Raw genomic sequence first — 12,500 nt, 5'->3', positions numbered from 1 at the left:
GATAGTCATAGTGTGGAAACAGGCCCTCCAGCCCAACTTGTCCACAGCGACCAACCGACCACTTCCCCCTTACAATAAATAAAACAGTATCTGCCAAATATCAGGCAGGCACCAAGGTAATTGTACGTAGTCATACAGCATGGAAACAGGCCCTTCAGCCCAACTTGCCCACACCGCCTAACATGCCCCTTCTATACTAGTCCCACCTGCCTGCTTTTGCCCCATATCCTTCTAAACCTACCCTATCCATGTACCAGTCTTAATGTTTCTTAAAACATTGTAATAGTACCTGCCTCAACTACCTCCTCCGGAAGCTTGTTCGATACTTATAGGTCACTTATTCATTTGCAGAATGCTTATAATCAAAGATGAACAGTTATCACAGTTTGCTTGTATCAAAGTGAACAAAACTCCCAATCAATACCAAAACATTGTGCGGACAGGCATATTTATTTCAGTAAGTCAAACATGCCATCAGTGGCCCAAATACATTTGGTCTCAAATCTCCCTCTTTTTGCTGTGCCTCTTGGGTTCTATATCGCAAAATCAAATTTAAAGCATATTTGCAGAAAAAAGCTGTCAAATTTTGCAGTGAATTCAATCCAAATCCACTGTCTGAGACGCATTTTCCAAGAGAGGAAATTATTATCTGTGGCAAAAGTAACAATGGACTATACTTACTAACCATGATATTTATGGAATTGGAATAATGTGGCTGAGACAGGAGAGGGCAGGGAATAGAGGACACAGTGAACAAAACTGAAGAAGGGTCTCAAACCGATACATCACCTATCCATGTTCTCCAGAGATGCTGCCTGACCCGCCGAATTACTCCAGCATTGGGCCCTTTTGTGAACTAAAACAGTCACTGTGTATGAACGAGCTGCCAGAAGATATGGTTGAGGCAGGTAAATAACAACATTTAAAAGATACTTGGACAGGTACGTGGATAAGAAAGGTTTAAAAGGACATGGGCCAAACGCAGGGAAATGAGATTGGCTTAGCTGGGTTATCTTGGTCGGCATGGTTGGGTTGGGCTGAAGGACCCGTTTCCGAGCTCTATGACTCTAGAGCTGCCTGTGTGGAATTTGTACGTTATTTCTCTGGTCTCATTAGGTTAACCGTTCCCTATAAATTGCCTCTTCCGTGCGGTGAGTTGCAAAGAGCATACCTTAAAAGGGGGCGGTGGAATTAGGGGAAGGATAACGTTCTGTGGCTTGGCACAGACTCGATAGGCCTATATAACCTCCGACTATATCATAAGGTAATATGGAAATCTATACCTCCTCTTGAAATGCAGAAACATGGAGTGGATTTATCATGTTGATAGAATGGAGCTGCTGGGCTTGTATACTCTGGAATTTAGAAGGATGAGAGGGGATCTTATTGAAGCATATAAGCTTATTAAGGGATTAGACACGCTAGAGGCAGGAAACATGTTTCCAATGTTAGGGGAATCCAGAAAGAGGCCACAGTTTAAGAATAAGAGGTAGGCCATTTAGAATGGAGATGAGGAAAAACTTTCACCCAGAGTTGTGAATCTATTGAATTCTCTGCCTCAGAAGGCAGTGGAGGCCAATTCTCTGGATGCTTTCAAGAGAGAGTTAGATAGAGCTCTTAAAGACAGTGGAGCCAGGGGATATGGCAAGAGGGCAGGAACGGGGTACAGTTGTGGATGATCAGCCATGATCATATTGAATGGTGATGCTGGCTCGAAGGGCCGAATGGCCTACACCTATTGTCTATCACCTTTCTACATCTTGATTAAAAAGTTGCCAGTCTGCCTTTGAAATGCAGTTCATCACTAACGCACATAAAACACATGTACACACCGCCACAGTCAAGATCAGTGCTAACCTTGGACTCTGAAAGTAAGCAGATGGCCATCCCATGACATTACCTAATCAAAAAAAAGTATGCATGAACATATTTACCTTAAATGGGAAAGATTTCATATCGCATGGGTTTTACAAAAAAAAAGCAACTGAAAGAACGTTTTATTACTTGCAAATAGACTTCTTACTATATACACAATCTTAAATCAGTGGCAACCGACTGTAAACTGAGGCAGTACAGAAATAAATGAAACCAATCCCAGTCTGCTTAATGCCATCTTGGATGGGTCATAGGTTCATCACTTATGCAGAAGAGCAGAAATAGGCCATTCGGCCCATCGTCTATTCCGCCATTCAATCATGGCTGATCTATCTTTCCCTCTCAACCCCATTCTCTTGTCTTCTCCCCATAACCCGACACCCATGTTAAGGAAGTATGGCATACGATGAGATCAAATTTTGTCTCTGTTCTTCAGAGAGGTAGCTTTGGGGTAGCACATGTAATGCTAAAGTGTCTATTCAAACAAACTCTTCATTTTTAGTGGGGCATGTTGGAAGATGGTGCATTGCAGGGAAAGGGAGAACGTTCAGCGTGGAATAGTCAGAGGCCGGGAGACCTGTTACAGTTTCCATTTTAATTTGGCTCATCCCAAACTTGCCCTGTCCATTCCTGAAGTGGCAGAAGTGCTTTAGACAACTGCTAAACAAACGCCTGTCATCGTGTGCAAGTCCAAACAACAAGTATCACAATTCACCACATGAAGCGTCACCACCTAACCTGCTCTACCTTTTATTGTACACAATTAAAATATTCACTGGATATGCGTCACCATTAATCAACTATTGCAATTATCTCTGCAGGAAAGGCGGCAACCATATGGTTGGTAAAATGTAATAAAAAGCAACTGCAGATGTTGGTTTATACCAAAAATAGTCAAAATGCTGGAGTAACTCAGCGGGTCAGGCAGCATCTCTGGAGAAAATGGTGGATGAAGATCTTGGCCAGGATGTGCAAGAATAACGGATTTGAAGAATATTTACTGGTTTTGACCAATTCCCCAAATGATACTGGAAACCAATGTACAGCTTTTCCTTTTCCCAGAGCCCTGTGACCCCATGTAACATGTCTCTTGCCCAGAGTAGGGGAATTGAGAACCAGAGGACATAGGTTTAAGGTGAAGGGGAAAAGATTTAATAACTTTTTCACACAACGGGTGGTGGGTGTATGGAATGAGCTGGAGGAGGTAGTTGAGGCAGGGAGTATCGCAATATTTAAGAAACAATTAGACAAGTAAATGGATTGGACAGTATTAGAGGGACATGGGCCAAATGCAGGCAGCTGGGACTAGTGTACGTGGGACATGTTGGTCGGTGTGGGCAAGTTGGGCAGAAGGGCCACCATGCTGTATTACTACTTTGTAGAACAGAGCAGATCGGACGAGAATCTATTGATCTACACAATCCACCAAATCAGCCACATAGTCCAATGAGCTGCTCCTCTGGAATCTGTAACCAGAGGAGTCATTAGTGGAGTTGACATTAACAGAAAGTGGAGTTGACATTAAAGGGACTGTTCCACGGCAATTTTTTCGGCGACTGCCGGAATCATATCAGTGTTGCCAAAAGATTTTGAACATTTCAAAATCCAGCGGCAACAAGAAATGTTGCGACACTTGAAAAAACACCGTGCATCAAACGTCATCATGCCGCGTCACGACGCATCACGCCGTGAATTTTACGGTGACCTGATACGTCAGTCAATGATGCCGGCAGTCACCAAAAAACTCGTCACGTAGGACAGGCCCGTAAGATTCCTGAGCCCTTGATAAAGATCAGAGGTCTGAAGGAGAATTGCTTTGGGAAACACCTCCTTTAAAGCCCTGTCCCACTGGACGAGTTCATTCAAAGAGTTCTCTCGAGTTTGCCCTGATTCGAACTCGGAGATTTACGGTAATGGCAACTCGTCGGGACTCGGGGCTCTCGTGGACATTTTTCAACATGTTGAAAAATCTTCACGAGTCTTCCCGAGCTTACCTGCCGTAAGCGAGTCTTCCCGAGTATCAGCCGTTAGCGTTATGAGCCGCTAAGAGACGTCCCCGAGCTCCGACCTACCCGCTACATTCATTCTCCATGCTTGCCACGAGTTTGATTTTTTTTTAAACTCGGGAGAGCTTTTGAATGAACTCGCATCGTGGGACAGGGCCATTATACTGTCACAAGGGGCATGCATGCCCTGGAATGTTATTTCGGTGCCTGCTGAGTTCCCCCACCTGCTCTTTGTTTTTAAAACCACGGATTCCAGCATCTCCAATCTCTTGTATCTCTATGATATTTTGGTGCTCGGTTTGACCAACCAATCTGCATTATGACAATAGTGTCAACATTACACCTGAACCCCACCAAACCTGGGAAAGAATTTAGGCTTTCCTACTGTTAATAGCAATCTAGCCACGTGTCTTTCCTGTATATCAGTTTAGTTTACTTTATATTATTGTCATGTGTACCAAGGTACAGTGAAACGCCTTTTGTCATCTGCAATCCTTTCATAGACTATATGATTACAATCAAGCCATCCACAGTGTACAGATACAGGTTAAAGGGTCTCGACCCGAAACGTCGCCTATTCCTTCTCTCCATAGATGCTGCCTCACCTGCTGAGTTTCTCCAGCATTTTTGTCTACCTACGATTTTTCCAGCATCTGCAGTTCTTTCTTAAACACTCCAATTTCATAAAGTCTTCAATCTGCTGTTTTAAAATATATCTCCCCAATTCTGGTACTACGCAGGATCAGACTGCAGACCCAAGTTCCAGCTGAGGGGATAAGCATGTTCTGCATTTTCATAAGTATTTTGCAATAGTCAAAAATAAAAGGTTGCAATATTAATCACTCCAGGAATATTTCCAGTGTACGATAAATCTCATCCAACACCAATGTACAATAACAACATATACCAATAACAAAGCTCACTGATCAGTAAATGGAGAAAAATGATGTTTGAACAAATGTGACTAAGAAAGCTTTCAAACTTGGTGTACTTCAGAAAGAGGAAATAGGGCCTGAAGAAAAATCATTAACATGAATCAGGGTAAAGCAAATACGATTTTATGACCTTTGGCGATATTTCACTAGTCTGATTGTTTCCTATTTCAATTAAGACTGTTGAACAGGCGAGCAAACAAGCAGCTTATCAAGTGTGACACGTCACTTCCTAGTGAGCTCAATGCCAATGATGCATGCTTGGAAATGGAGACCAATGACACACCTACACGCACCCCGACATCACTGGTATCTCACTCTCTGGGGCTGATGTCAAAGCAATCTGCAAGAGGATGAATCCAAGCAAACTTCCAGCCCATACTTGGCTGAGAGCCAAAGACCTGTGCGATGTATTGGTTCTACATTTTAGGTTCCCATCTGCCTTAATGACTATTGTCCTAAAACAATATAATGAAGTGCTTCGATACGTTGGTTATGCGCATATCAACTTCAGCTTCTGAATCAACCTGGATCCACTTCAGTTTGCCTATCGCTAAAGTTTGCCTATCGCATAAGGTCATGAGGAACTGAGCAGAATTAGGCCATTCGGCCCATCAAGACTACTTCGCCATTCAATCCTGATTGATCTATCTCTCCCTCCTAACCCCAGTCTCCTATCCTCTCCCCATAACCTCTGACACCCGTACTAATCAACATCAGATACTATCTCACCGGCTCTCCCCTCTGCTCTGGACTATCTGCACAACAGGAACAATATGTCATCGACTACATCGACTATTGTTTAAAACAATAATCCTCTCCAAACTCATCACCGAGCTCTAAGACCTGAGCTTCTGTACCTCGCTTTGCAACTAGATGCTTGACTTCCTCATCTGTAGACCTCAATCAGTGTGGGTCGGTAGTAATATCTCCTCACTGACCATCAGCATGGATGCACCTCATGGCTGCATGCTTTGTTTACTGCTCTACCCTTCTCACACCCATGGCTGCATGGCACAGCTCCAATGCCATTAAAAATTCACCACCAACACCACTGTTGTTGGCCAAATCACAGGTGCTGATGAATCAGCATACAGGGGAGATGAGACTCAGGTGATGTTGCAACAACCACCTCTGTGCAGTGTCAATAAAACAATGGGACTAATCATCGACTTCAGAAAAGGGAAGTTAGGAGATCACGTGCCACTTTTCAATGTGTAGGAAGGAACTGCAGATGCTGGTTTAAACCGGATAGAAAAAAATGCAAGAGTAACTCAACGGGACAGGTAGCATCTCTGGAGAGAAACGTCACCCATTCCTTCTCTCCAGAGATGCTGCCTGTCCCGCTGAGTTACTCCAACGTTTAGTGTCTATGCCAGTTTGCAATGGTAAGTTGGCGTTGGAGAGAGTCAGCAGCTTCAAATTCCCGGGGGGGGGAGGGGTTAACATCTCACATCCAACACATGGATGCAATTAAAGGAAGGCACGGCAGTGCTTCCACTTACTTAGAGGTGTAATGAGATTTTGTATGTTTAGTTTCGAGATACAGAGTGGAAACCGGCCATTCGGCCCAGCGAGTCCTCGCCATCCCCGTGCACTAGCACTATCCTACACACGAGAGACAATTTACAATTTTTAACAAAGCCAATTGACCTATAAATCTGTACGTCTTTGGAGTGAGAGGGGAAACTGGAGCAGCAGAAAAAAACCCACGCAGGTCACGGGGTGAACGGGTAAACTCCATACAGACGGCACCCGGAGTCAGGATCGAACTCGGATCTCTGGCGCAGGAAGGCAGCAATTCTACCGCTGTGCCACAGTGCCACCGTGTCTTCAAATATTCCAAACTTCGACAAGTCCGCTGCCTCACAGCAACCAGTCAGATGTCAATTCAATTCGCATCAATTCAAACACATCAAGTCCAACACATAGGAACGCAAGTGGCTGCAGAGAGTGTGGGCCTCAGCCCAGTCCACCAAAGGCACAGCTCTTCTCACTGTCAAAAGCATCTACAAGAGTCACTACCACAAGTGAGGCAACACCATTCAAAGATCTCCATCTGGGCCATGCTCTATTCTCACGACTACCATCAGACCAGAGTACAATGCCTGAAGTCCCACACCACCAGGTTCAGGAACAGCTACACCCCAACAACTATGAATGAATGATTGATATTTTATTATCACATGTGACAGGTCACAGTGAAATTCTTTGTTTTGCATGCCAGACACGAAGTATGCAAAGAGTATCAGGCACTGACAACGTTACACAGTGTTCCGTGCCGTCCCAATGGTCCATCTTCATTTTTGGTGCGTCCCCCGGGTCCCTATTTGTTCTCTCGATGACCCCCCCCACTCCAACACAGGGACCTTCTGATCTTCGGCAGCGCATCCTCGACACACCTCCAGCACCCACGGTGGGTTTTTGAATCAACCTGCACAATCCTAACCCAGCTCAGCCGTGGAACACTACAGACAACCTCTTGAAACTTCCGTAGGCTTGTTTACCAATTGCACTTTGCGTGGATGACCGATTTTCTTTTCACTGTCTCACAGAATTTACAAATAATTTATGTTTTTATACGTGGCCTGAGTTTTTTTGATTTGTGATGCTGCCGCAAGCAAGATCTTCATTGTCCCTGTACCTCACTGTACTGGTGAATATGACAATGCACTCGATTTAACAAAATAAAGCATCGCCTTTTATAGCATCTGATTGTGCCAAAACTATTCAGAATGTTTACATAATTGATTACTTCTGAAGTGCTGGAACTTCTGTTACATTGGCAACAAAAACACTGTTACACAAACACCATAGGATTTGTAAGGTTACTTTATCCAAAACTATACTCTAGTGTTTCACAGGACAGTTCAGTTACCATGAAGCAACCATTTCTTCAAACAGTGCCATGAGATCGAGCAAAGACCAAATGCACGGGCAATAACAAAGTGAATATTCCTGTAGTCTCAGGGTTCCTCACTGATCGCCTCCAAGTCAGTAGGTTGACTCTCGCTGGCAAAAGGCAGTAGTTCCACGGGGAAGTCCAGGGGTTCAAGGAAGGCTTGCTTCCACTGTGGTTCTGTGTGTTTTGAGGCAACCCGTCGATCATTTTAAAAGATAATAATATTTAATTAGTAAAGGTGATGGGATGCTGACAGAGGCATCACAAGAGCTTAAAGCTGATGGTGAAGGAGCTTCTCAGCAAGACCTGGGCGATTGGTTCTCACATCGCCACTGCAATGATGAAAACCAGCAAAGATACCTACAAAAAGCTGGAAAAACTCATCTGGTCAGGCATCAAATCCTCCACACCCATGTTCCTCATTATCAGAGCTGTGCAAGACCTTTTTTTCCCCCAAAAGGATGACACAGAATAGGGCATAATTCATTCTGTTAATCATATTCAGCCAGAACAAAGCGGTAATAGAGCCACGTTCACAATTCCTTGTAAACCCACTTGTTGTCAGCCTTGCTATATTCTGGAAATCCATTAGTGCTCATTCAGACCAAAACCAGATAAATTTGAAATGTGGTTTTAAAATTACCTTCCTTATCATCTATCGCAGAATTGCATATGTAGAGTCGAAACTAAAAATTTAACTGTGAAGTGATTAGCAGCCAGGAGATAACTGAACCACAATGAAGGCACAAAATGTATGCTTTCTGCAATTTCAATAAAATACAATTTATATTATTTTTTGTCACTCCAATTGAGGAAGCAGAAATAAACATTTTGAATACAAATTACTCTATAGGGTGATTTCACGAAAGGTCACTGGAGCGTAGATCCGCACCCACGTGACCGAAAATCTCAACTGGAGTGCATGCTATACATCCGGTACATGTTAGTGAATGGGAAAACACACACTTTCCCACCCGTTAAAAACATCGAAAACGGTCAGTTTTTGAGCTGCAATTTACTGTGCCAGTTGGGATGACCATTAAACACTGCGACCTAAAATTTCAGGCAAAAAAAAGATAGAAAGTAAGGTAATTACAAGAAGGAACTGAAGGTGGAAAAACAGCGGAAGTCCTTAGCAGACATTTGCCGTGGAGATTTAAAGGTCTAAAATATCGGGAATTATCGCGTTTGCTCGCTGAATTTCATCAAAAGTAAGGCATTATTGACTTACTTTTGATGAAATTCAGCGAGCAAACGCGATAATTCCCGATATTTTGGACCTTTAAATCTCCACGGCAAATGTCTGCTAAGCACTTCCGCTGTTTTTCCACCTTCAGTTCGTGAAAATTCCCGATATTTTGGACCTTTGCCTGAAAATTTAGGTCGCTGTGCTTCACGGTCACCCCGACTAGCACAGAAAATTTCAGCTCAAATATCGGCCGTTTTCCGTGTTTTTAACGGGTGTAAAAGTGCGTGTTTCCCCATTCACTAACATGTACCGGAAGTGACATATGTCCTCCAGTTAAATTTTTCGGTCACGTGAGGGGATATCTACGCTCATTTGACCTTTGGTGAAATCACCCTATAAGTATGGGCTGAGGATGAGGTGAAAACAAATATTCTCCACCACAGCATGATTAACGCTACCGGTAGGCGGCGCGGCTCTGGCCAGCAGCGGCCTCTGCAGCCTGTCCGCGTTTTTATTATTTTTTGTCTGTGTTTTCATGTAGTGTTTGTTATTTTATGTTGGGGTGTGTGTGTGGGGGGGTGGGAGGGAGGGGGAAACTTTTTGAATCTCTCCCTGCACTGAGACCCGACCTTTTCTCGTTGGGTCTCAGTCGTCGTTGAGGCCGCAACGAGGAGCGGCCTCCAACGGGAAGAAGCCGGGGACTCGGCTGCCGACTCACCGTCAACGTCGTGGGGCTGCCGGGTCCGGAGCGGTGGAGGAGCGCTGCTGCTGCTGATGCTGCTGGTGCTGTTGCTGCTGGTGCTGTTGCTGCTGTTGCTGCTGTTGCTGCTGCTGGTGCTGCTGGTGCTGCTGCTGCTGCTGCTGCTGCTGCTGTTGCTGTTGCTGCTGCTGCCCGGAGAGTCGGAGGCTCTCTACAGGTCTGTGGACGACGGCGCCGAGCCCACGGCTCCCTGGGGGGAGACCGCTTTTCGGGGCTTCTGCGGCGGCGACTCCTCCCGCCCGAGTTGCGGGGTCGAAGAGCTCCTGGAGCGGGGCCTGCCACCACTGCCCCGCGCGGCTGGAATGGCTGTGGACTTTGCGAGCGCACACCAGGGGCTCCAACACCAAGACCCGGTGTGCGACCTCGCACCACCCGGCGTGGCTTCAATGGCCGCGGGACAATCGCCATTGCCAGCCGGGGGCCATGACTTTGACTCTGACAGCGGGGGGGGAGAGTGCAGTGGAGAGATACGTTTATTTGCCTCCATCACAGTTATGTGATGGATGTTTATGTTAAATGTAATTATGTTGTGTCTGGGGTCTATTTGTGTGTGTTATGTATGGCTGCAGAAACGGCATTTCGTTTGGACCTCCAGGGGTCCAAATGACAAATAAATTTGATTCTGATTCTGATTCTGAGCACCCTCACTGGTGGGAGGGTGCAATTGTAATGCTCACACAAGCTCACACTGGAAACATCATCACAGTACCATGCAACACAGAAGGTGTAAGAAGGAACTGTAGATGCTGGTTTAAACCAAAGATAGACACAAAAAGCGTCACCCATTTATTCTCTCCAGAGATGCTATCTGTCCCACTGAGTTACTCCAGTATTTCATATCTATTCTGAGAGAAACATTGAATCTCTTTTTCTGTCCAGCACGTGGTCATAGACTCTCCAGCAATGAGTTGCTTTGGTATTCTGTCATCAAACATTATGGGCTCCACCCATCCAGAAGTCATCTGTTGCTGGAAAACCTCCCCCCCAACTCCCCTGCCCTAGTTGTCCCACCAGTTCCAGTGTCTCCATCCTTGTATCCCTTGTTATCGCACCTTCCCCAGCCAACAACGGGCCATTATGGGCTCCACCAATCCTGAGATCATCTGTTGCCGGCCCAGATTTGGTTTGCCTCTTTCTCACCTCCAGTTTATTTCCCCCACCTCTACTTTCAGTCTGAAGAAGGGGTTCGACCCAAAACATCACATATTCTTTTTCTCCAGAGATGCTGACTGAGCAGCTGAGTTACTCTAGCATTTTGCGTCTATCTTCGGTATAAACCAGCATCTGCAGTTCCTTCCCTACACAAGCTTCCGAGGTGTCCTGCCCACCCGATCTGTGATTCTTTCACCAATTCTTTAATTTAAAAGACAGATGGACAGGTATGTCGATAGGAAAGGAATAGGAATATGGGCCAAACACGGGCAGGTGAGACTAGTGTAGATGGGGCATCTTGGTCAGCATGAACAAGTTGGGCTGAAGGGCCTGTTTCTATGCTGTTTGGCTCTTCATTGGTAGATGGTGGAGTGTTTTGTCTGGGGCAAAATGTGTGTGTGCCTGGAATCTTGGTTTGCCGATTGCTGTGAAGAGTTCTACACAGACAGTTCACATAGGAATGGTTAAGCACATCTGCCATGCATTGTCCACATCTGCCGTGCACTGTACACATCTGCCATGCACTGTACACTGCCCAGCAAGCATTGGGTAAGGTGGGTAGGACAACAATGCACTGCACCATCAACTTGGTCTTTAAGCCAATTCCTTGTCACTCCCACACTTTACTTCTCAGTCTTCCAAAAGCAGAACTGGCTTTTGCTATCCTGCCATTGACTTCATCTTCAATTTTGACCAGTCTTGAGCGAGTGTTGCCAAGGTATGTGAAGTTAACCGCTGCTGAAAGCCTCTGACCATTTGCAGGGGAGTTTGGTTTGGTGTACGCAGTGCTTGATGCAGTGGTTAGTAAAGCTCCTCTTCACCCTGCTCCTCGTGGCTCTCAGAACTCAATGCAATTTGGGCAGTACATTCATGCAGCGGTAGAGCTGCTGCCTCACAGCGCTCGAGATCCAGGTGCTGTCTGAGCGGAGTTTGCACGTTCTCCCTATGACTGCATTGGTTTTCTCTGGCTGCTCCCACATTCCAAAGGCTTGCAGATTTGTAGGTTAATTGATTTCTGTAAATTGCCCATAGGATGTGAAAGTGGGAAAACATGGAAACATAGAAAATAGGTGCAGGAGGAGGCCATTCGGCCCTTCGAGCCAGCACCGCCATTCATTGTGATCATGGCTGATCGTCCCCAATCAATAACCCGTGCCTGCCTTCTCCCCATATCCCTCGACTCCACTAGCCCCTAGAGCTCTATCTAACTCTCTCTTAAATCCATCCAGTGACTTGGCCTCCACTGCCCTCTGTGGCAGAGAATTTCACAAATTCACAACTCTCTGGGTGAAAAAGTTTTTTCTCACCTCAGTCTTAAATGGCTTCCCCTTTATTCTAAGACTGTGGCCCCTGGTTCTGGACTCGCCCAACATTGGGAACATTTTTCCTGCATCCAGCTTGTTCAGTCCTTTTATAATTTTATATGTTTCTATAAGATCCTCCTCATCCTTCTAAACTCCAGTGAATACAAGCCTAATCTTTTCAATCTTTCCTCATACGACAGTCCCGCCATCCCAGGGATCAATCTCGTGAACCTACGCTGCACTGCCTCAATCACAAGGATGTCCTTCCTCAAATTCGGAGACCAAAACTGGACACAATACTCCAGATGTGATCTCACCAGAGCCCTATACAACTGCAGAAGAACCTCTTTACTCCTATACTGAAATCCTCTTGTTATGAA

General features: G+C 45.4%; 1 protein-coding gene across 5 annotated transcripts in view; it reads right to left on the bottom strand.

The window, feature by feature from the left end:
- Positions 1-12,500, bottom strand: part of actn1 (actinin, alpha 1) — a 202,430-nt gene that overhangs the window by 154,921 nt on the left and 35,009 nt on the right. The window lies entirely within an intron of this gene.

Source organism: Leucoraja erinacea, chromosome 9 (genome assembly GCF_028641065.1).
Source record: "Leucoraja erinacea ecotype New England chromosome 9, Leri_hhj_1, whole genome shotgun sequence".
In the NCBI taxonomy this organism is placed as follows: Eukaryota; Metazoa; Chordata; class Chondrichthyes; order Rajiformes; family Rajidae; genus Leucoraja; species Leucoraja erinaceus.
The sequence above is the reverse complement of the archived record's forward strand: the minus strand, read 5'-3'. Positions and strand labels throughout refer to the sequence as shown.